This window comes from Triticum aestivum, chromosome 2A (assembly GCF_018294505.1).
Source record: "Triticum aestivum cultivar Chinese Spring chromosome 2A, IWGSC CS RefSeq v2.1, whole genome shotgun sequence".
NCBI lineage: Eukaryota > Viridiplantae > Streptophyta > Magnoliopsida > Poales > Poaceae > Triticum > Triticum aestivum.
The window spans coordinates 494,397,651-494,417,809 of record NC_057797.1 but is presented as its reverse complement, the minus strand read 5'-3'; the positions used below and the strand labels follow the sequence as shown (position 1 = coordinate 494,417,809).

Below are 20,159 nucleotides of genomic sequence, written 5' to 3'. Positions count from 1 at the left end.
CCAGCTCCCGCACGACACCCACCTCCCTCTTCCCCCGATCCAAACCCCCACCTCCCTCCACCTTCTACCGGCGCCGCCGCCGCCAGAGCACCACCTCACATTCTCCCACCTTTCCCCCGCCTTGCCCCTACCTTTCTCCACCGCGCCCACCCCGGCGAGCCCCGCCGCGCCACGGCTCCACCACCCCCGACCTTCTCCTCTTCCAACCCCGCGCCGTCGGATCCCCGCCCCACCATCCCGCCGCACCGGATCCATGCCCCGCCGGACACCCGCGACGCCCCGCCGCCGGATCCAGCCCCTCCGGTCCGCCCCCTCCGGCCAGCACCACTGCCTCCTCCCCATCCATGGCGATCGCCCCACCACAGCAACCTCTCCCTGTGCTGGATCCGGTGGGATCCGCCTCCATCGCGTCCCGCCTGGACCCCCGCCACTGCGGCCGAGGCAGCTCCCCTGTCCGGCCTCCTCCCCATCCTGGACTTGACGGCTGATGGGTCCAGGTCGCTCATGCCTCCGGTGGCTCCTGGGCGAGAGGACTCTCTGTAGTTTGGTGGCGCTTGTGGTGCAGCTCGGTGGCGGTGCAGCTCGGTGGCGCTCATGCGTGCAGTGCGTTCAGTGAGTGCATGCGTTTCAGTGCATCTCGTGTTGACCCCGACCACCATCCTCCATCGTCGTCCGTCTCATGCTACCCCTCTTGACCGCGCACCCCTGGATCCGGGCAACCAGGCCTGCGCGCCATGCCACGCGCGGCCCGCTGGACTTCGACCGCTGGGGGTGTGGTGGTGGTGGGCTGCAACTTCATCGCCCTTATGCCCGCAGGTTCCGCCATGGGCATCTCAATCTTGTCTCCCATCACCGGCATTCAGTTGAGGATAGGGCGCCGCCGGCTTGCAGTTCGCTTGGTTCCCCACGCTGTGGTGCGGTGCGTCACCGTCGTTCTATTGCACTTTGGGACCTTTTTCTTCAGATTTTGCTTGTCTGCAGTTCGCCTATGATCTTGGTGTAGTGCCGTGGATGTGCCAGCGGCCGCTCTCTATGTGGTTGGCCACGCTGTCCTTTGCAGGTCGCTGGAGTGAGAGAGGAGGTGCTCTACATGGCGTGTTGCAGTTCCTGGTGCCACTCCAGTGCAGCTCGGTTTGTGCAAAAAAGTGGAGTTCTTTTTTTGTTGTTGTAGTAGTTCCTCGTCATTGTAATTTGTGTGTGTTTGTACTATGGATTAAAAAGAGGATCACTGTAGTTCGTTCGCCCCGGCTCGTAGTCCAGATATGTACAGATCGCAGCTCTCTCGGAAACATTCATTGAAGAAAACAACAAAAAAATTGTTTAGGTGCAGCTCACTTGTTTCATTGCCGCAGTGATCTTCTCTCTCCCAGTGGTTCACTATGTTGCCGAGTGCAAAAACAAATTGGAAAAGTTGATTTTTTTTTCATGCAGCTCACTTTGTTGTTGTGTGCACTAGAAAGAATATTGGAAAAAGAAAAATTGATGCAGTGCACTCACCTCATCCCTGCAGTACCAACGCTCGACACGAAGTGCACTCCACCACGTTTGGAAAATTTTACATCCCACAAAAAAAACCATACAGTGCACTTGCCCATCTAATGACGTGCGATATTCTGTCTGAAGCAGTGCGTTCTTCTTTCCCCGTCCGAGAAAAAATACGTCTAAACAAAAAGAAACCATGCAGTGCCCTTGACCATCTAATGAAGTGCGGTATTTCGTCTGAAGCAGTGCGTTCTTCTGTCCGATGCAGTAAATATGACGATTTTGGTCTCGTGAAGAACAGAGTGTCCGCTTTTAGGTAAAATCGAAACTGCTCTTAAACCGTAAGGTATTAGAGAGAGTGTTCTACATGAAAAAGTTGCGTCTCGTCGATATCTTTCCAACAGCGTATGATTTGAATTATTCCGACCAGCCGTTCGTAAAAATTTCGCGAAAAACAGCCGCTGCCTCTCGAAGTCAGCCGCACGATTTTCAAAATTAACTAAAATCCATAAGGAATCTCAAAACCATTTCAACATATGAAAGTTGCGCCTTGTCCGTAGCTTTCCAATGGCGTATCATATGTCTCGTTTCGACAAATGATTAGAAAACTGGAGCAAAAACAGTACCGAAAATTTTAAAAAATTTGAAAAACAGAGTTCCGCGATTTAGTAAATTTGAAACTGCTCTTAAACCGTAATGAATTAGAGAAAGATTTATATATGAAAAAGATGCGCCTTGACGATATCTATCCAACGGCGTATCATTTGCTTCATTCCAACGAGCAGTTTAGAAAAAAACACGAAAAAACGCTCGCTGCCACTCGTCATCTGCCGTACTATTTTTAAAACTGCTCTTAAACCGTGTGGAATCTCGAAAAGTGTTCAACATGTTGAAGTTGCGCCTAATCCATAGCTTTTCAATGGTATATTACACGCCTTATTCCGATAAACGGTTAAAAAATTAGAGCGAAAACAGTACCGAAAAAATAACGCGTGCAGTTTTTTCCGACGAGAAGTTCATTAGTCTCTATTGCGGTGCTCGTCGTTAAAATGATGCAGTGCGCTTCTGTTGAGCGTGCAGTGCCGAAGTGGTGTGCAGAATAGTTATTCTGCTAATATTAGCAGAATAGACCGTCATATATATATATATATATATATATATATATATATAGTGTTACTATTCATCACCGAGGGTGCAAAACAAGTTATTCTTCACCCGAGGTAATCTTACGATCATTTCATAATTAAATTACGTTTGGAATTCAAATAGTTACATTCCTATTGATTCACTACGTAAAATTTGACATAAGAAAATAAAAATATAGGTCATAAGACAAGAAAATTTGCAGTTTATGTGTATTTTAGACTATGTTTTTATGTTTGTAATTTTACATAACATAAAATATTTTTTACGGCGATTATATATTTTCTTACGGTCTCTTTTTGCGTCGGAAATAAGACAAAACTTACGAAACGTAAAATTACGATGCATTGATGAAAAAATAGAGGGGGGTGAAGAATAACTATTCATATATATATATATATATATATATATATGGTCGCGCTATTCGTCACCCTGGGTGAGGAATTCTTATTCCTCATCCCAGTCCATCTCCCACGACCACTACATGAAAAGGTAAGAAGTGAAAGCACTTGAGGTAGGATTACAGGTAGAAGAAAGAATCAGCTTCCATTCCGTAAAAAAAAGAGGGAGGTAAACTTACGACATGCAAGTCCCCTTTTTAGGTCGTTCATGGTTGCAACTAATCTGGCGGATCAAAATGACTGTAAAAAACAAATTATGCCGTTGTAATATTATGGAATGAGCAGTAGAGGCGTTCCTGACTTTTTTACCCATAGGATGTGTGCGTATATTGTACGTATCTTTGGCCAATTACATCTAGTCTCTAGCAAAATTGAAAGGCCTGCATACTTTGGATTGTTCTACAAACTGCAAGACTATTACGAAGGGAAAACAAATGTGAAAAATTGATTTAGTATTACAATCAGAAAAAAGTAAAATTAGATAAAGTCTTCGAAATTTCATTTCTTTGCTCAAAAAACAGTCTGAACACTTTACAAGAGACATGCAACTGGAAAATGTCTGTTATGAAACTAATAGCCTCATGAATGAGACGACATGCCACCTCCTTCCATTGCCACAATTGGCAGGCTCACTTAGTTGACATCAGAAGCTACACGTTTCCTGTCTCCATTGTGAGTAGTTGGTGTTTGATGTTTGAAATGGCAAAAAAATATCTATAAGAAGAATCCATAACACCAGTTGATCTGTTGGATATCCGGCAATGGAAAACTTGTTTTGTGGCCTTGCCACATTCACATGAGAGCTATGGACGGTGGCTATCTGCAAAATAACTCGTTAGTACATATCCCACTCACCAGATCTTGGAATTCAACATTAAATAATTAGGAGTGATAAATTAATAGATCCATGCATGTATTGCAACACACAAAGAAATTACAGGTAGTAAAAGGAAGAATGCTACACAGCTTCACAAAAGGAAGAGTAAGAAAAATCAACGATATGAAGGAAAGTTCTACCTTTTCTATTTCATGGCAGAGTTCGATATTTTCAGACCAACTTCAATTGAGAATGGACATGCCATGCTACCCACCGAAGCCAGCTATGTGCTGCTCAAATAGACAAATACTGCCGAGTAATTGTGAAGCAACGTTTTGGAACTATTGGCTCGCTTATAGATATCGGCATACTGCCGGGATGAAAATGGAAATGATCAATAGCAGACTAGTTAGGCTATCGGCGTACTGCCGGGATGAAAAATTGAAATGATCAATAGCAGACTGGATAAGTTATGTATGCAAAAGCATGCATATAACGATGTAGATGAATCAATATTAAATGGGGTGAAAAAAGAGCATGTCAATGGCACTATGACAGTGTTACAAATGTATTAAGTCACAGAGTATAAATTGACCATACTTTAATGGACAGCTTTGCAAGATAGGAAAATGGGTTGAAGATGAACAAAGTCGATTCCTTACAGTACATGAACCTAATGTAAAAATGATATTTCGATCTTCCATATAGAATCCATGGTTACGATTTGTTTCAATAATGTACCAAAATAGATGGTAAATCTGCAAGCTTCGACGGAATGTAGAAACTTGGCAGATATGATTTTGTTTTAATGATAAGTGGTGATGTATGTGTTAATTTTTTGTAGCAACTAGCCGCATGATAAGAAATAAAAAGAAATAATCATTATCTCATTATACATCAGAAATTATTCCTTGGAGACATGCAGAAGAGGAGCCAAGCATTTTTTAATTTGTGCATGATAAGTTGCATAGATAGTCATCCTACATACCAACATTGTATTGAAGTCAAGGAGCATCATTTGAACATGAAACTTGAGCGACAAATCAAGCAAACACTTACATCTGGACCTACAAAATGTGTACCTCACAAGCATGTGGAACGTATACCTGAATTAAATAGACAGTATTCATCTAAATTGCATACAAAATTAGAATAGAAAAATTAAGAGAACTAGTAACCCCATAGCATCGACTTGTTGGCAGGATTTACCTTACAAACGAAATTTGATGTCAGGACATGAATTTCTAAAACAAACAACTGCAAATGCTAGGTTTGCTCACCATGAAATCCCGAATGGAAAACAGTAACAAAATCTGAACGAAAAAAGCCTAGCTGGACTCAGGATTTAGCTTGCCACCGTACCCTAACATCGAAGCTCACTCGTGTGCTCCGCCCACCATATAACCACCCGCAGCTGTGCCGAGGCGGGCCGGCGCTTGCTGATGTCATCCGTCGAACCGGCCGCAGGCTCCCAAAGCTTCAAAACCTTTGGGTAAAAGGAAAACAGTCTCAGAAATTGTCCTAGAAAAGAACGATTTAAAGATTCACGTACACCTAAACCATGTACTTGTATGAGCACACAACTAGTAAACACTCCTTAATCTAAATCGGGTTATTCATTTTTTGTAGATGGCTTAACAAACTCCAAAATAGAACACTCGCCTTGTCCTGTTCTTATGCAACTAACACAGTTAATGTTTGCTAATAGGAAAAATGGTTTGCTTTATACAAAATCTTTGATTTGTTGGAACTGCCGAAGACACTAGTTGTGAATTCCAATTAGGTAACTGCATAGTCCAGGTAGCTACGCCAGCAGCTATGCCTGATTGTACTATCTTTGAATCAAGCTAATTTCCTGGCGTACATGACAATCTCCTGAAGTGACTGATGCAACAAACCTTGATATAACAAACTGAAGAGCAGCAGAACCCCAATCCTAAGTTCCTAACCCATCAGAACGATAGTGTTCTCACCAGCGCACCATTGCCTCGTCTCCAAGTCCCTTGCATACATATTCTTCTACTCCTAGATTGCTTGGCAGAATTTCAATTCCTCGTTTGCATAATAAATTCATAAAACATAAAGTTAGCATCATCAATTCAAATCCTATCTTAAGAATAGCACAGAACAAAAATCCTCGTAAAGTAAATATTCTTTAATTGAAGAAATATTGCTCATACGTATGCGGAAATTTCAATTAACACAAAATTAGAGAGAATTAGCATTGTCAGCTAGGTACAGGTTGATTCTTTATTTACATCATTACAAACATTCAATTAAGTCGTACCAATCATTTATTGCTACAGGATGGAAATTAGTCAAATTTAGACAAAAGAAAAACCAGAGAGAGGATTCACATGTCCCATGACAAACAAAAAAATATCTCAGCCAGATCGAAGCCTGATACTGTACTATTGTTCCTTCGTCTCCGCAGCCTTGAGCTCCCCCTCTTCTATGCCATCCACATGGCTCATCTCCTCCGCTATGATCTACACCTCTGATCCCATAGCCAGGAGCCCGTCTCCAGCATTACCTCCATCGTCTGAGCTCCTCATTTTTCTTTCCTTTCATTTCTTGCCTTCCTTCCTCTTCCCTTGCACCGCTCCCAAAAACCAATAACCCTAAACCTAGAAATTCAGAATTCATGGAGGAGGATAGGGAAGTTGAGGAGGAGGAGGGGGGGGTCTTACTAGCGATAATACCGCCGGCGGTGGAGAGGGAAGCCGGAGAAGGCCGTTGTCGCTGCCGAGCTCGCCCGGACCTTACACCACCCACGGCACCTCTGAGTCCCTACCGCATGAGAGCGGAAAGATAGTACTCTGCGCGCCAGAGAGGTAGTCTATGCCGCCGGGTCGTCCCTCCGGTGTCGTCGCTGCCGCTGCCTCCGGATGACGAGATGGGAGATTGGGAGGAGAGGAAGAGAGGAACGGATCGGGGCAGTGGGCTGTTTTTTTACATCCGGGGGAGGTGGGCGACCGGTTAACTTTTCCACCGATCTAAAATTACATCGACTAACGTTTTGCTCGATCGATTGACCCGGGTGAAGAATATTATTCCTCACCCGGGGTCACTAATAGAGTTTCTATATATATATATACACTAGAATGGAGATAGGAGGGAGTATTTTGGATCATCCGATCAAAATCGGACGGTTCAAGAAAACTAGGTTAGGAAGTCCAATTAACAAAACGGAGACGTTTTGTAGATGTTTGGGGATGATCCGGACCCAACGGTGACGACTGCCCGGGTCGGGTCCGGGGAAGTTTCGGACGCGCACGTGAGGGGTTCGATGTACTGTGCAGAGAGGGTTTCGGGGTCTGGCGGTTGACAGCGGACTGTGCAGAAAGCTTTGGGCTGAGAGAAGAGAAGAGAGAGAGACCCGGAGACTGTTTCCGGAGACCAAAAACGTCTGGCGTTTGACCGACTATAATGTCGCTATAGTTATCTGTTGGGCTATCAAACGAACCCCGAATGCGATGAAACTTGGCAGGCGGCCTACCTACAACATAACAACACCGCATGCCAACTTTCAACCCATTTCGAGAACATTTTCTGGCCACTTATAAAATAATATTTCGGGCATGCCGCGGGCGCGTGCAAGTGTGTCTGGGCTCAAAACGGACAACAGACGGAACGAGGAGACTGGGACGGATGCAAGTTTGAAAACATGATGATGCAATGCGGATGGTGACATGGCAAGATGCAACATGCAAACGAATGACAAGGCAACAACAACGAATAACTGGAAGCCACCTGGCGCGTCGGTCTCGGGGCGTTACATGAGACAACGAGGGTTGTAGAAAAACACAGGAAGGCCCTGAAAAGAGAGCTTGATGAGATCAAGAAGAGAAAAGCTGAGGAAGACTTACACAGGTTCCCCCGCACCTCAAGTGTGCCTTCGTCCACTAGGCCATCATCTCAAAACTCGGAGATAGGATCTGGAACAGCAAGCACACAAACCCAGGTCAGGAACCCGCCTCATTCCATCACAAAGGGGCGTCCAAAAGACATAAGATACAAATCGGGATTGGAGATTCAAGCAAAACACAAGAAAGCAAAGAAAGGGGCAGGCAATCCGTAAGCAACATTGGAGCACTGTGACTTGGTTTGTTGGTGACATTTTTTGTAAGATAGATGTTCTAATTTTTTCAAAATGGGAGAATGACTCCGGAGGGGCATCATAATTTGAAGGAAAATGCCATGAATGAATGACTATAGTTGCCCCATGTGTGGTACTGAATTTGCCATGCCTTTTCTCCTGAATCTGCCATGCCCGTTTCACTGAATCGGCCATGCCTTTTACACTGAATCTGCCATGTTAGTTATACTGAATATGCCATGTTATTTATACTGAGTCTGCCATCGCGTAGATTTACATGTTCAGTTAACGCATTTTAGTCCACTCATGTTGTATTGTGTGCAAACTGTGGAAAACGAGTTAAAACAATCACGTGCAAAAACCGCACGGTTACGGCTGCGTACGAACTACCATGCTAACCGATATAAGTTAGCAATGCAAAAAACCCAAAAAGCCAAACGAATAAGAACGATAACCTTCATTAACCGTGTCTGATCAACTACATTTGCCATGTTTTCAGACATCATAGACGCATTCAAGATACCAACCTGGTACTATCAACCACGAACGCATGATAATACTGAAAAAACATAAACGTAGCTGCTGTCACACCTAAGTAGGTTCACATCCACACACATATTACAAAAAAAATTCAAATATCGCTCACACACCACCACTATATACTAGGCTATGGGGAGATGCTTTCATAACTTAGTACACGTACATAGTTTTGAAAGAACAAGGTAATACTTACATTCCTCGGCAATAGAATGTAAGGTGGGCGTGCGGTATGGAGCACCACGTGATCACTTATACTTCTTGTTGGCCTTCTTGATAGCTTCCTCTATGAACTCTCGTGCGTTGGACCGCGTGTTGAAATCTTCATTCATCAACCAATTCCATGTGTATATTTTACGGAGCTCAACGACCATTGCAACTGTGATGATAGGGACCCGTCGGCCTTCCCACTTTGCAAGGTATTCCAACATGTGAAAGCCACAATCAGTCCTGTAAAAAATCAGTTCAACTCAAGAGAACACAGAATATCATAAACTTCAATGCAGAGGTGACAAAAAGGGTTTAGGGATTGGTGTAGATGACACATGAAAAAAAATAGTAATTACCAGTTTCCTTGCTTCGTAGTCGCGACATACTTGATTGGAAAATGACCGATCTGGACCCTCAAGTTTTCGTAGTGACGGTTCCATGTCTCTTTGAGGTTGTTGATGAAGTATTCAGCATGTGTAGTAAGGTCTGCATCAGCTTCTGGACGCATTGAATCAAGCATCTCAAAACGTTGGTTCTTCAGGTCAAGGCAAATCGCGTAGTGGTGACCACACTTGTCATGTGGGTCCTGTGGTGCAAGCTCCTGGAACATGGGGAACAATACCTGAAAAAGTAAAAATAAAGGGAGAAAAGCAGAGTTGAAATCAAAAATAGCGAAATGATGTAGTAGGAACAATGATTTGAAAAAGATATTGCCGGATGCAATTAGAGGTACATGAATGACAAAAAGCAGTGAGTGTCCATAAAATGCGCCCGCAAAGAATGTTTATTTGCCATGTTTAATTAAAAGAAGTTGCCATCCATGTATGAACAAGTTGCCAACTATTCTAATTGATTTTGCCACATAAGTTGCATTAAAAAAGCAGTCAAACTTATTGTACGTGGCAGCTGTTGCCACATGAAACATCTGTCACAAAAAATAGTATGTAGCCACACATGTGAAGCATAGCTACTGACAGAAACATAACATGGGACAAAGAAAATGTGCAAAGAAGGAAGGAATACTCACACATTTCTTCATTGTGAGCTTGAAATCACCATGAGCAGCAAAATGCTTCCTCAGGATTTTGTGGTGGAAGTCACCATCCCATATTTTGCAGGTCACACTGTACTGCATGATTGTTTTGTTGAGAGACATATCCATATGCCTGTTCATGAAGTCAATCCCACATGCAACTACATTCTTTGACATTTTGCCGAGTGGCCTCACAGACTCGGCAAGATCACCCAGGTCAATGTACATCGCATCGCATTGTATGATCTTGGTTCTGTCCAAACATGAGCTATATGAAAATGATATAACATGAAAGAATCATGTCTACTAAGTAAAAAAAAGAAATAAATCATAAACAGAGCATCTATAGAATAGCAAAAAGGAAGAAAAGTAAAGAGGAAAGCAAATGAGGGGTTATGCGGTGTGGTCATTACGCTTTCAGCTCCTTCATGTGCTTGCTGTTGGACCTCGCATTTCCAAAGCGCTTGACAATATCGTACAACTGGTTCTAATCATTTGTGGCCTTGACTTCTGGCTCATAGTCATCCGCGGGTGGTGCATGAACTACCTATGCTGCCTCACAGAACCAGGGGTGGCACTTCTAACGGTATCCTCAGATACTGACTCAGTAGTCACGTTAGAACTTGATTGCCCCTGACCTCGTGAGGACCTCTTCTGCAATGCTGCCTCCTCAATCTTGCGGTAAGCTTCATCAAGTGACGGCGTAATCTCCTCAGGGGTGGCTGTAATGATAAAAAAAGTGGGTTAGGATACATGGGAAATAAAACAAGTTAATTGTGCAAAGAAATGGTGTAGAATGTGAAATCTAGGTGCAAAAAGTAGGGAGTTGCCATGTGGAGGCAACTACAATTGCCAGGTGTAATGCACTGGAGTTGCCATGTGGGTTAAACTGCAGTTGCCATGTTGTATCAACTCCAGTTGCCATGTGCTTGCCGAATGGAAAATGCAACATGGCAACAAAATATAGGTGACATTGTGCAGCAAATCCAGTTGCCATGTGCATCAGATAACATTTGCCATCAACAGTGAGAAGCCAAAAAAAACTTGGGACAAAATTCAGACTAAAAAAATGTGTACAACAAAATAATAAATGCAGAAAAAATGTACCTTGCACAATCAGCTCTGCAAACTTCACAGCCTTCCTGCCCTCAGCCATTGGCTACGCCATCATTGGGGCCATGCCTGCCGGGAAAGAAAAGGCAATTGGCAGAGGATCGTGCACCACTGGTACATCTTGACTGATGCCAAGGCTAAAGCTCGGTGGGGTGAATGCCATTGGGTGCCTCTTTGTTTTCAGACTAGCTGGACCACGAACAACTTGCTGGGCAGAATCCAGGGGTGAAAGATCAACAAAAATTTCTGCCTCGTCTGCTGCAGAATCATCAGGCTTATTGGTAGGGCAGGGCGTGTTGTCAGCGGTATCAGTCGCAACTTTCTTGACAATCTTCTTGTTTGGGCTGTAGGGGACACCAATGTTAACCGAGAGCTTAGAAGTGCGCAGATTTAAGCTGGGGTCCTCCACAGCGGGTAAAGACGCAGTCTGCTCCGAACGTTCACCTCTGTTAGTCGTGCCCGGCTTGCCACCTGTGTCAGTTGTACTACAGTCTTCTGTTTTCTCCATAAAGTTGCTTTTGGCAGGTGGTGGGAACAGTGTGGACGTAGGAACATAACCAGAGTCATCTCTGCTGCTCCTAGCTACAGCTGGTGCATTGGGTATGTCCGCAGTTTGCTTGCGGGGGCTACGACGCCTAGGTGGAAGACCAGCTCGCAAAATGGCCGCCTTAGCAACCTCTGGACCACCAGAAGCTGGATCTGTTGTGCCAAGACTCTCACCTGTGGATGGCATATCATTCTGAATTGTCGCCTCAGCCCCTTCTTTCGTGGACACAGAAGTGCCACCACCCATGCGCTTGGAATCCGTATCAGATGAGCGGGAATCTTCCTTGCTTAGGTTGATCTCGGGGGCGTCCACTTCAGCACTTGCTGATCGGGTGGCATGGCTCACAGCAGCATCCTTCATTGCTAGCAGAGTGGGCAATATCTCAGCAGTCCTGGCAGATACTGACTCATCACTCCATGATGTACGGATGCCTGTTGTTGTAGCCTGCACATCTACAACCGGTAGGGATGGTCGGCCGCTTGCATCAGAGCTAGTGGGAATAGTGGATGGTGCAACAACAGTTTTGTCGACTGGCGCCTCATGAACATCTGAGTTGCCACCAGTCGATAGCTTCGAGTGAATGCGTTTGAGTGGGTCTCTGGGGTTCTTCTTGGTAGTCTTCTTCACCCTGCAAAAAAAGCACATGAACAATGTTAAAAAATGAAGAAAATAGTTGCCATGGTAGCCATCTTATAAAATGAAAAAATGTGTGATGTGCCAGAGCTGCCATTTTAGAGCTAGGTATGGATGAGCACACAAGACAATGTAGGGGGGTGGAAGCCAGTGGAAAGCTGGTAGTCGCCATGTAAGTGGAATACGAATTGCCATGTAGCCTAGCTAGCAGTTGCCATGCAGAACAAACAGGAGTTTCCATGCAGTATAAAAAAAGATCATGAGAAAAACAACAGTTGCCATGTGGGACTGGTGGCAGTAGCCCATGTGGCAAGCTGGATAGCTGCGTTGGAAAGCAAAGCGGGCAGTTGCCACATAAATGTATAAACTGAAAAGGCTGTACATGATGTACAGTGCATAAGGCAAAAATGTAGCACTATGACAAATGAAAAAACAGGGAACACCTACTTATTGACTATCTTCCTCAAGTGTACCAATACAACAGGGTCCCCGGTGTTGGACGTCGACCTACGAGGAGACGACCTAGTGGAAGGGGTGTCACCAGTAATGGGGGCTCCCTTGTTCAATCGGGCAGAAACACAGGTTGGTGTTGGTGCTTGTTTCTTCAAAACTGCTTGTCCATCAGCTGTCGCCTCACTGCACATATAAAAAATGGCAAAAAAGGTAACAAAGTGTCAGACACGAAAATCATTGCCATGCTTAGCAAAAAAAATGAAAAAAGGGTCGGTCTGTTAAAAAGGACAGACAAACAAAACACTAAAAACATGTCGAACCTCCTCCTAGCATCTAAGGGACCAGTGCTAGACCTCTTGCCAGCAGAGACCTTCCCAACATCCTCTGGAGCCTTGCCCCTCTTCGAGGGCGACACCCCCTTGTCTCTCACAACTATCTGTTCTTTGACTTTCTCCGGTGGCAGGACATCTGGTGCAGCCTTGTCCTTCTTACCACCTGCACGAACTTCAACTTGTTCATCCTCGTCGGTTTCATGTTGCACATTCTCCATGTCATCATCATCGTCCTTGTCGATACCAGCATCTCCATCTAGTTCGTCTTGCGTGTCAGGAAGCTCCTGGGAGCTGTTGTAGTCGTACCGGCCACGTCAACCAGTTGACGATGTGTCCATTCTGCAACGTCTAGAGGGTGCTCTTTAAGGCAGTGAGACACCTCCACCCTCGACCAAAGATCGCGGGCTCAACTTTAAGCGTTAGGCTAATTCGGTAAGCCATCAAGGTATAACCTTTAAGGACACACTTTCAAGGAAGGATACTAAGCCTTCTTACCAATTTCTTTTTCAGGCCTGGGTCGACCTAGCAAGATGGATTAATAGTCCGGCACCGCTGCCCGAAGGTGAGGGAACCCCTCTCCTGACGGAGATGCTATTTCCGGCGCCTTACGATGTGTCGGAGAAGAAGGTCAAAACCACGGCCAGGGGGACCAGGAGTGGGCTTCGCCAAAGGAACACCTTGGTCGTCTCATCTAACGATGATACAGACCCCTCAGCTGCCGACGATGGCAACGAGGAGGGAGGTGACTCCCCTCCTGCGGGAGGGAGGAATAGAAGGGAGGCCTCCGTGAGTATGGAGGCGTAGGCGCCCAAGAGGGGGAGAGGCTCCCACGCGGATAACTCCGTGTGGGACATTGATAGCAGCCCAAAGCAACCTCGCCAGACCAAGCCACGGGCCGCCTCGTAAGTACCAGAATCCGAAAACGTCTGGCATTTCTTGTTTGCAGTATTGATGTGCCTTAAACTTTGTCATAGCAGTCCGGCACCTGATGGCTCCCCGCGATCCTCGACAGAGGAATCACTGGACTCAAAGGAGATGGCTAGCATGTCTCTGCCGCCTGCTCATTCCGTCTCTCCCAAGGGCGACGATGAGGTGGTGTCGCAAAAGACCTTCCCCGACCAGGGGGAGGTTCCAGAGATCGTCGGGGCGGCGCCCCAGGACGATTCCTCAGTCGTCGGACACATGGGGGGAAATGCCTTATGGGGACTGATGACGGGGGCCGAGTTCCCCTTGGTCCTGAGCAGGACAGTACTCCGGAGACCCATGTGGCTCCAGAGTCTGGCGAACGGCATTCCCTGAAAGAAGGGAGTGTGCCAGTCCCACTGGTGACCTCTGTCCAACCAGAGGCACCGAACAATCTACTGGAGGCGCTACGAGGCGCCTCTATTATGGATGAACACTGTGCCCTTATCGGCACGATAATAGAGAAGGTTTAGTTCGTCAAAAACGGACTGACCAAAGCCTACACTAGCCTTCTATTAGGCTTTGAGGTAAGTAATGCAGTTGTAGGAAGAATGTCACAGTATAGACAGTAGCCCCTGATGCTCTATTTGGTGTTCGGTAGGAAAGAGCCAAACAGAGGATCGAGAAAAAAACATCGCAGGAGTCTAACATAAGTTATCTTTTGTGAATAAGCAGGTGTCGCTGCAAGCTGCCACTGCTCATGCTGCGGAGGTTTCCGAACTGAAGCGGACCGAGGAGGAACTTGGCCTTGTGAAAAAGCAGATGGAGGATAGCCAAGGTATGCAGTGACCTGCGGGTATATGTTAAGAAAAAATGAATAGTCCGTCCAGACTAAAGTGTCATAATCTTTATTAGGGGCCACGACCGAGGTGGCCGCCCTCAAGAAGGCGTTAGCCAAGGTCGAGGATAAAGCGGCCAAGGAACGCGCCTCGTGCGAGAAGCACGAGGCCCGGGTTGACGAGGCGCAGCAGCAACTCCAAGGCGTGATAGAGAGATTTGAGTCCTTGGAGCGCGATTGTAAGGTGCAAGAGTCCGAATTGGATAAGGCCCGTCAGAGCGCACAGGATGCACGAGCCGAAGCCCAGAACACCCACCAGGAGATTCAGGCGGCCAAGAACATTGCGGCGGGTGAGTCTTTCGCCATGCACATCAAGTATGTAAAAGAAACGTTCCTTGTACTTATCCGGATTTGGGTTTTCCAGGGGTGTTTACGGATCTGCTGCGCAGTATATCGGATGCTACCGAGCATTATAGAGCTGAAGAGGGGATGTCTACGGAGAAGCTGTTCTGGTCCCAATATCTTGGACCCGAACATCCGGTGCCCTTCAGCGACCAGCTGAAGCAGTTGGTCGAGCTGCATAAGTCGGCAGAGCTAGCCATGAAGGACCTAATAGTCCGGCTGTGGCCTGCCGAGCCTATACCTAGCAGCTACTTCAGGCTTGTTTAGCGGCTTGTAAGTGCCTGTCTGTGGCTCGAAACCGTGAAGCGGTCGGTCTGTATTGAAGGTGCTCGTATGGCGTTTGCCCGCGTCAAGACACATTGGACAAAGTTAGATGCCAAGAAGCTAATGACCGAGGGGCCGCCGGAGGGCAAGGAGCATCATCAGCCCGAGCACTATTTTGATGGTATCCTGGAGGGGTCCCGCCTTATGGCGGAGCAACGTTCAAAGGATATCATATTCCCATGAGAACATGTGTATTACCTTGCCCTGTAATAGGGAACAATGGTGTAATGTAATGTAGTGCTTATGATTTAAATTGACCTCCTGTGCGACCGTTTATTAACTCTGAGGGGTTGACCAGTCGTCGGCTTCTGCCCCCACGTAGATAGTACGGGGGTGTTCGGGATAAATCTAAACACTCTTTACTCCACATTCTGGTCCTTAAAGGAGGTGTTTAGCGCAATGAACAAGGCAATCAGACTATGCGGCCTTTACCGCCCTCACTTAGCCATAGGAGTTTGACAAATAGGAAAGTTGGCGAAGCCCCTGGTATTCGGAAGACCGAACTAGGGGTGCTATGCACGCCTAATCGGGGGAACCGATTCTTCGCAAGAAGCGGAAAAATATCCAATGCTTTAGAACCTCTCGAACAGCTGACCGGCTCTCGCCGCATCATGACAGTCAGTTTTCGGCTTTCTCTACTGAGGTGCTCGTCCGGAAGAACCGAGACACAATCGCAGTAGTTCTCCCTTTACTACCCTAGCCGATATAGTGGAACGTAAGGTAGTAAGCACAGGAGCCGGGCAACCCAACTATTGACCAAAGACATGATTCAGAGCCGATGCATATAATGCTATAAGTTCGGGGTGCCGAACTATACTATAAAAGTGTTCGGACTTTTTATTGTCGTGGTGTTGGGTGTAATGAAGCCCCTGGCGTAGTAATACGTACCATGGTGTACGTTTACAGTGGGTAATTAATACCAAGGTGAGTAAACGGAAAAATGAAATAATAGGCTAACGCTACCGTGTATTCACCATCAAGGCGTGCTTTGTACAAGCGATGCGAAAAGCATGTGGGGCTATTTAACATGCCGTAACCAAGGGCGAGCTACGTGCGGGTATGAAAAGCAGGTCTGGTGATCGTTTAATAGAGGTCACCTAGGGATTCCCTTGTAAGACAGAGCTCCTTGCCTCCTTGGTGTGTTCTGCAAGCGGGTTGTCCGTATAGACCTTCAAAAGAGAAGAAAAAACCCACAGAAAAGAAAAAGTAAAAGCGTGCGAATCCCAGGGTCGGTCGAGCCGTACAGTGGATCACGAACAAGTTATGCCTCCGTCAATTCCCATGGGGGTTTGAGTGCGTAATTTATATATGCGCGATGTTAGTGCCATTGACTCCTTGGGGCTGGGACGGAGGCCAAATTGCTACTTCGGCTCCTAACGAGCCTAGCTGTCCTGCTGCAGTGTGGTCCGGACCCTCTTGATGATGTCCAGGGGCTCGGCAACCAGATTATAATGCTGCTTGAGAAGGTCGCTCTGTACTTCTGCTGCTAGGGCGGCAGTGTGCTCCTCTGTACGGAGGGAGCGTTCCGTGTTTCCATTTACTATAATGATGCCACATGGACCGGGCATTTTGATCTTGAGATAAGTGTAATGTGGCATCACATTGAATCTAGCACATGCGGTTCGTCCGAGCAAGGCGCGATAGCCGCTGTGAAATGGGACGATATCAAAGATTAGTTCTTCGCTTCGGAAGTTATCCGGGGAACCGAATACTACTTCCAGATTTATTGAGCCCGTACAATGGGACTCTATGCCTGGTATGACTCCTTTAAAGGTAGTCTTCATGGGCTTGACCCGTGAGGGGTCAATGCGCATTTTACGTACTGTATCCTAATAGAGCAGGTTGAGGCTGCTACCGATGTACATTAGGACTCATGTCAGGTGAAATCCGTCGATGATTGGGTCGAGGACTAGTGCGGCTGAGCCGCCATGGCGGATGCTGGTTGGATGGTCTCGGCGGTCAAAGGTGACCGGGACTGATGACCATGGGTTAAATTTTGGGGTGACTGGTTCTACCGCATAAACGTCCCTGAGTGTGCACTTGCGATCCCTTTTGGGGATGTGCGTGGCATATATCATGTTCACTATTTTGACTTGATGCGGGAATTTCTTCTGCCCCCCAGTGTTCGGCTGCCGGGGCTCCTCGTCTTCGTCCTTGCTCTGTGATTCCCCTTTTACGCTATTTACCTTGCTTGCTTGCTTAAATACCCGGCAATCTCTATTGGTATGGTTGGCCGGTTTGTCTGGGGTGCCATGTATCTAGCATGGACGGTCGAGTATGCGGTCCAAGCTGGATGGTCCTCCGCCATTCCTTTTATAGGGCTTCTTTCGCTGGTCGGACTTGGATCCACTGAATCCGGCATGAATGGTAGTGTCATCGGTGTTATCGCCATTGCTTCGGCGTTTGTGTTGTTGCGCCGGAGCTTGCCGGTGCTATTTTTGGCCTTGGAGGGGCCTGTTTTGTTGGCTGTGTTGGTACTGCGAGCCAACCAACTATCCTCTCCCGCACAAAAGCGGGTCATAAGTGCCATGAGGTCTGCCATGGATCTCGGCTTTTCCTGGCCGAGGTGGCGGGCGAGCCATTTGTCCTGGATGCTATGCTTAAAGGCCGCTAGGGCCTCGGCGTCCGGACAGTCGACGATCTGGTTCTTTTTGGTTAGGAACCTAGTCTAGAATTTTCTGGCCGATTCTCCGGGTTGTTGAACTATGTGGCTTAGGTCATCGGCATCTGGTGGCCGGACATAAGTTCCTTGGAAGTTGTCGAGGAAAGCCTCTTCCAAGTTCTCCCAGCTACCGATTGAGTTCTCAGGCAGGCTATTTAACTAGTGCCGAGCTGGTCCCTTGAGTTTTAATGGGAGGTATTTGATGGCGCGGAGGTCGTCTCCTCGGGCCATGTGGATGTGGAGAATGAAATCCTCGATCCAGACTACTAGATTGGTTGTGCCGTTGTATGATTCGATATTGACGGGCTTGAACCCCTCGGGGAATTCGTGATCCAGCACTTCATCTCTGAAGTAGAGCGGGTGTGCGGTGCCTCTATATCGGGCCGCATCGTGGCGGAGCTCTGAAGGAGTCCGTCTGCGGCATTCGGCTCGAGCATGGTTTGGTTTGTTGCGTCCGAATACATAGCCGTCGTCGCGCCTCGAGGCACGTCCTCGTGATCCGCAGATCGATCTTGTGTGTCCTGTTCTACTATCCTGGGTCTGTCGGAGGTCGTACGTATGACTCCGGACTCTTCCGTCCCTATTTTGACGGGGTGGTGGGGCGGTCTGCTGTTCGGCCTGAGTTGCCGCTTTATCTCGACCGCGGGGTGGCCGTTCCGCCACCCTGTCTCGACCACGTGGTGGTTGATCCGTATTGCGTGAGGGAGATATATGCTCCATCGCTTCCTCATCGAATTGAGGTAGCAATCTGCGTTTCGGGTAGCTCTTGGCTAGGTGGTTGAGGCCACATTCCTCGGCTGTCAGGACGTCAGTCCATCTGTCGACGAGCAGGTCTTGTTCGGCTTGAAGCTGTTGTTGTTTCTTTTTCAGGCTCCTTGCAGTGGCTATGAGCTAAAGCTTAAAGCGCTCCTGCTCAAGAGAATCCTCAGGCACGATGGAATCTTCGTTCCGAGGCTTGTATCCTCCTCGGAGGGCGGATGGTAACTATCATCCTCCGGGTCATCTTTTATGGCCTGTTCATCAGTGTTGTCTTGCCTGCTGCCGTGTTCCTGTTCCGATGTAGCCCCAGCGGGGTCTTCAGTATTTTCGGCGTCGCCCGGAGTACTATTTTCTCTGGTGCCAGTGTTGCCAACCTTTGAGCGACGGGGCTTAGGGCGGCGTTTGGGCCGCCGGCGCTTGGACTGTGTCTCGGAGGTTTTGTTCGTATCCGGCTCTTCTTTGTCGTCGCCAGATCCTTTAGGTGTATCAACCATGTACACGTCGTATGAAGAGGTGGCCGTCCATCGTCCAATGAATGGCGGGTTTTGGCCTTGCTCCTTGTCGGCATCACCGTCCATACCGTCGATGTCTTCGGAGCCATAGTCAAGTACGTCGGTTAAGTCATTGACGGTGGCTATGAAGTGGGTGGTGGGTGGGAAGCAAAATTCCTCATCATCCATCTCGATCTCGAACCAGACATAGTTCAGCTGTGAGTCCTTTTCCAAGGACAAATTCTTTAAAGATTTTAGCACATCACCCCAAGGCGAGTGTTGGAACACGTCAGCGGCGCTGAACTCGAGGATCGATAAGCGATCTAGCTCGGTGTCCGTGGGTGTACACAGTCTGGAATTTGTAGCCGGAGACGAGTCCGAAGTTCTGTTAAAGTGAATATCGCAGGGCGTCGAGTCCACGTGTGGCTCCAACGCCGCGGACTCTGAGGCCTCGAATGGCTCGGTCTGCTTTGGCTCTAAGGTCATTGCAGCCGTAGAAACCATCTCCTGGGTGTGATCCGATGACCGATTTATGTCATGTTCATCGGGATGAGGGGGAGCGATCTCCATGGGCTCAAGTCCCTCGAAGATCAAGTCTCTGCAGATATCCGTGGCGTAGTTCAAGCTTCTGAATCCGACCTGATGGCCGGGGGCATAGCTGTCGATCTGCTCCAGATGGCCAAGCGAGTTGGCCCGCAGTATGAAGCCACCGAATACGAAGATCTGTCCGGGGAGGAAGGTTCCTCTTTGGACAACGTCATTATTGACGATCGAAGGGGCCATCGAGCTTCTTGTCGACGACATAGTGGAACTCTCAATGAAAGCACCAATGTCGGTGTCAAAACCGGCGGATCTCGGGTGGGGGTACCGAACTATGCGCCTAGGATCGATGGTAACAGGAGACAGGGAACACAATGTTTACCCAGGTTCGGGCCCTCTCTATGGAGGTAAAACCCTACGTCCTGCTTGATTGATATTGA

The 20,159-nt window shown here is 47.4% G+C and overlaps 1 long non-coding RNA gene across 5 annotated transcripts; it reads right to left on the bottom strand.

Annotated features, from left to right (window-relative positions):
• Positions 1 to 3,508: 3,508 nt before the first annotated feature.
• Positions 3,509 to 6,868, bottom strand: LOC123189091 (uncharacterized). 5 transcript variants are annotated; one of them, XR_006495578.1, is made up of 4 exons: positions 6,534 to 6,868; positions 5,742 to 5,895; positions 4,044 to 5,329; positions 3,509 to 3,846 (listed from the first exon to the last, which is right to left on the bottom strand). It is a non-coding gene; the product is annotated as an uncharacterized lncRNA (long non-coding RNA). The 5 variants fall into 5 exon arrangements; XR_006495581.1 differs by having other exon boundaries at positions 4,044 to 4,213; positions 4,832 to 5,329; positions 5,742 to 6,867; XR_006495580.1 differs by having other exon boundaries at positions 4,044 to 4,949; positions 5,053 to 5,329; positions 5,742 to 6,867.
• Positions 6,869 to 20,159: the final 13,291 nt, after the last annotated feature.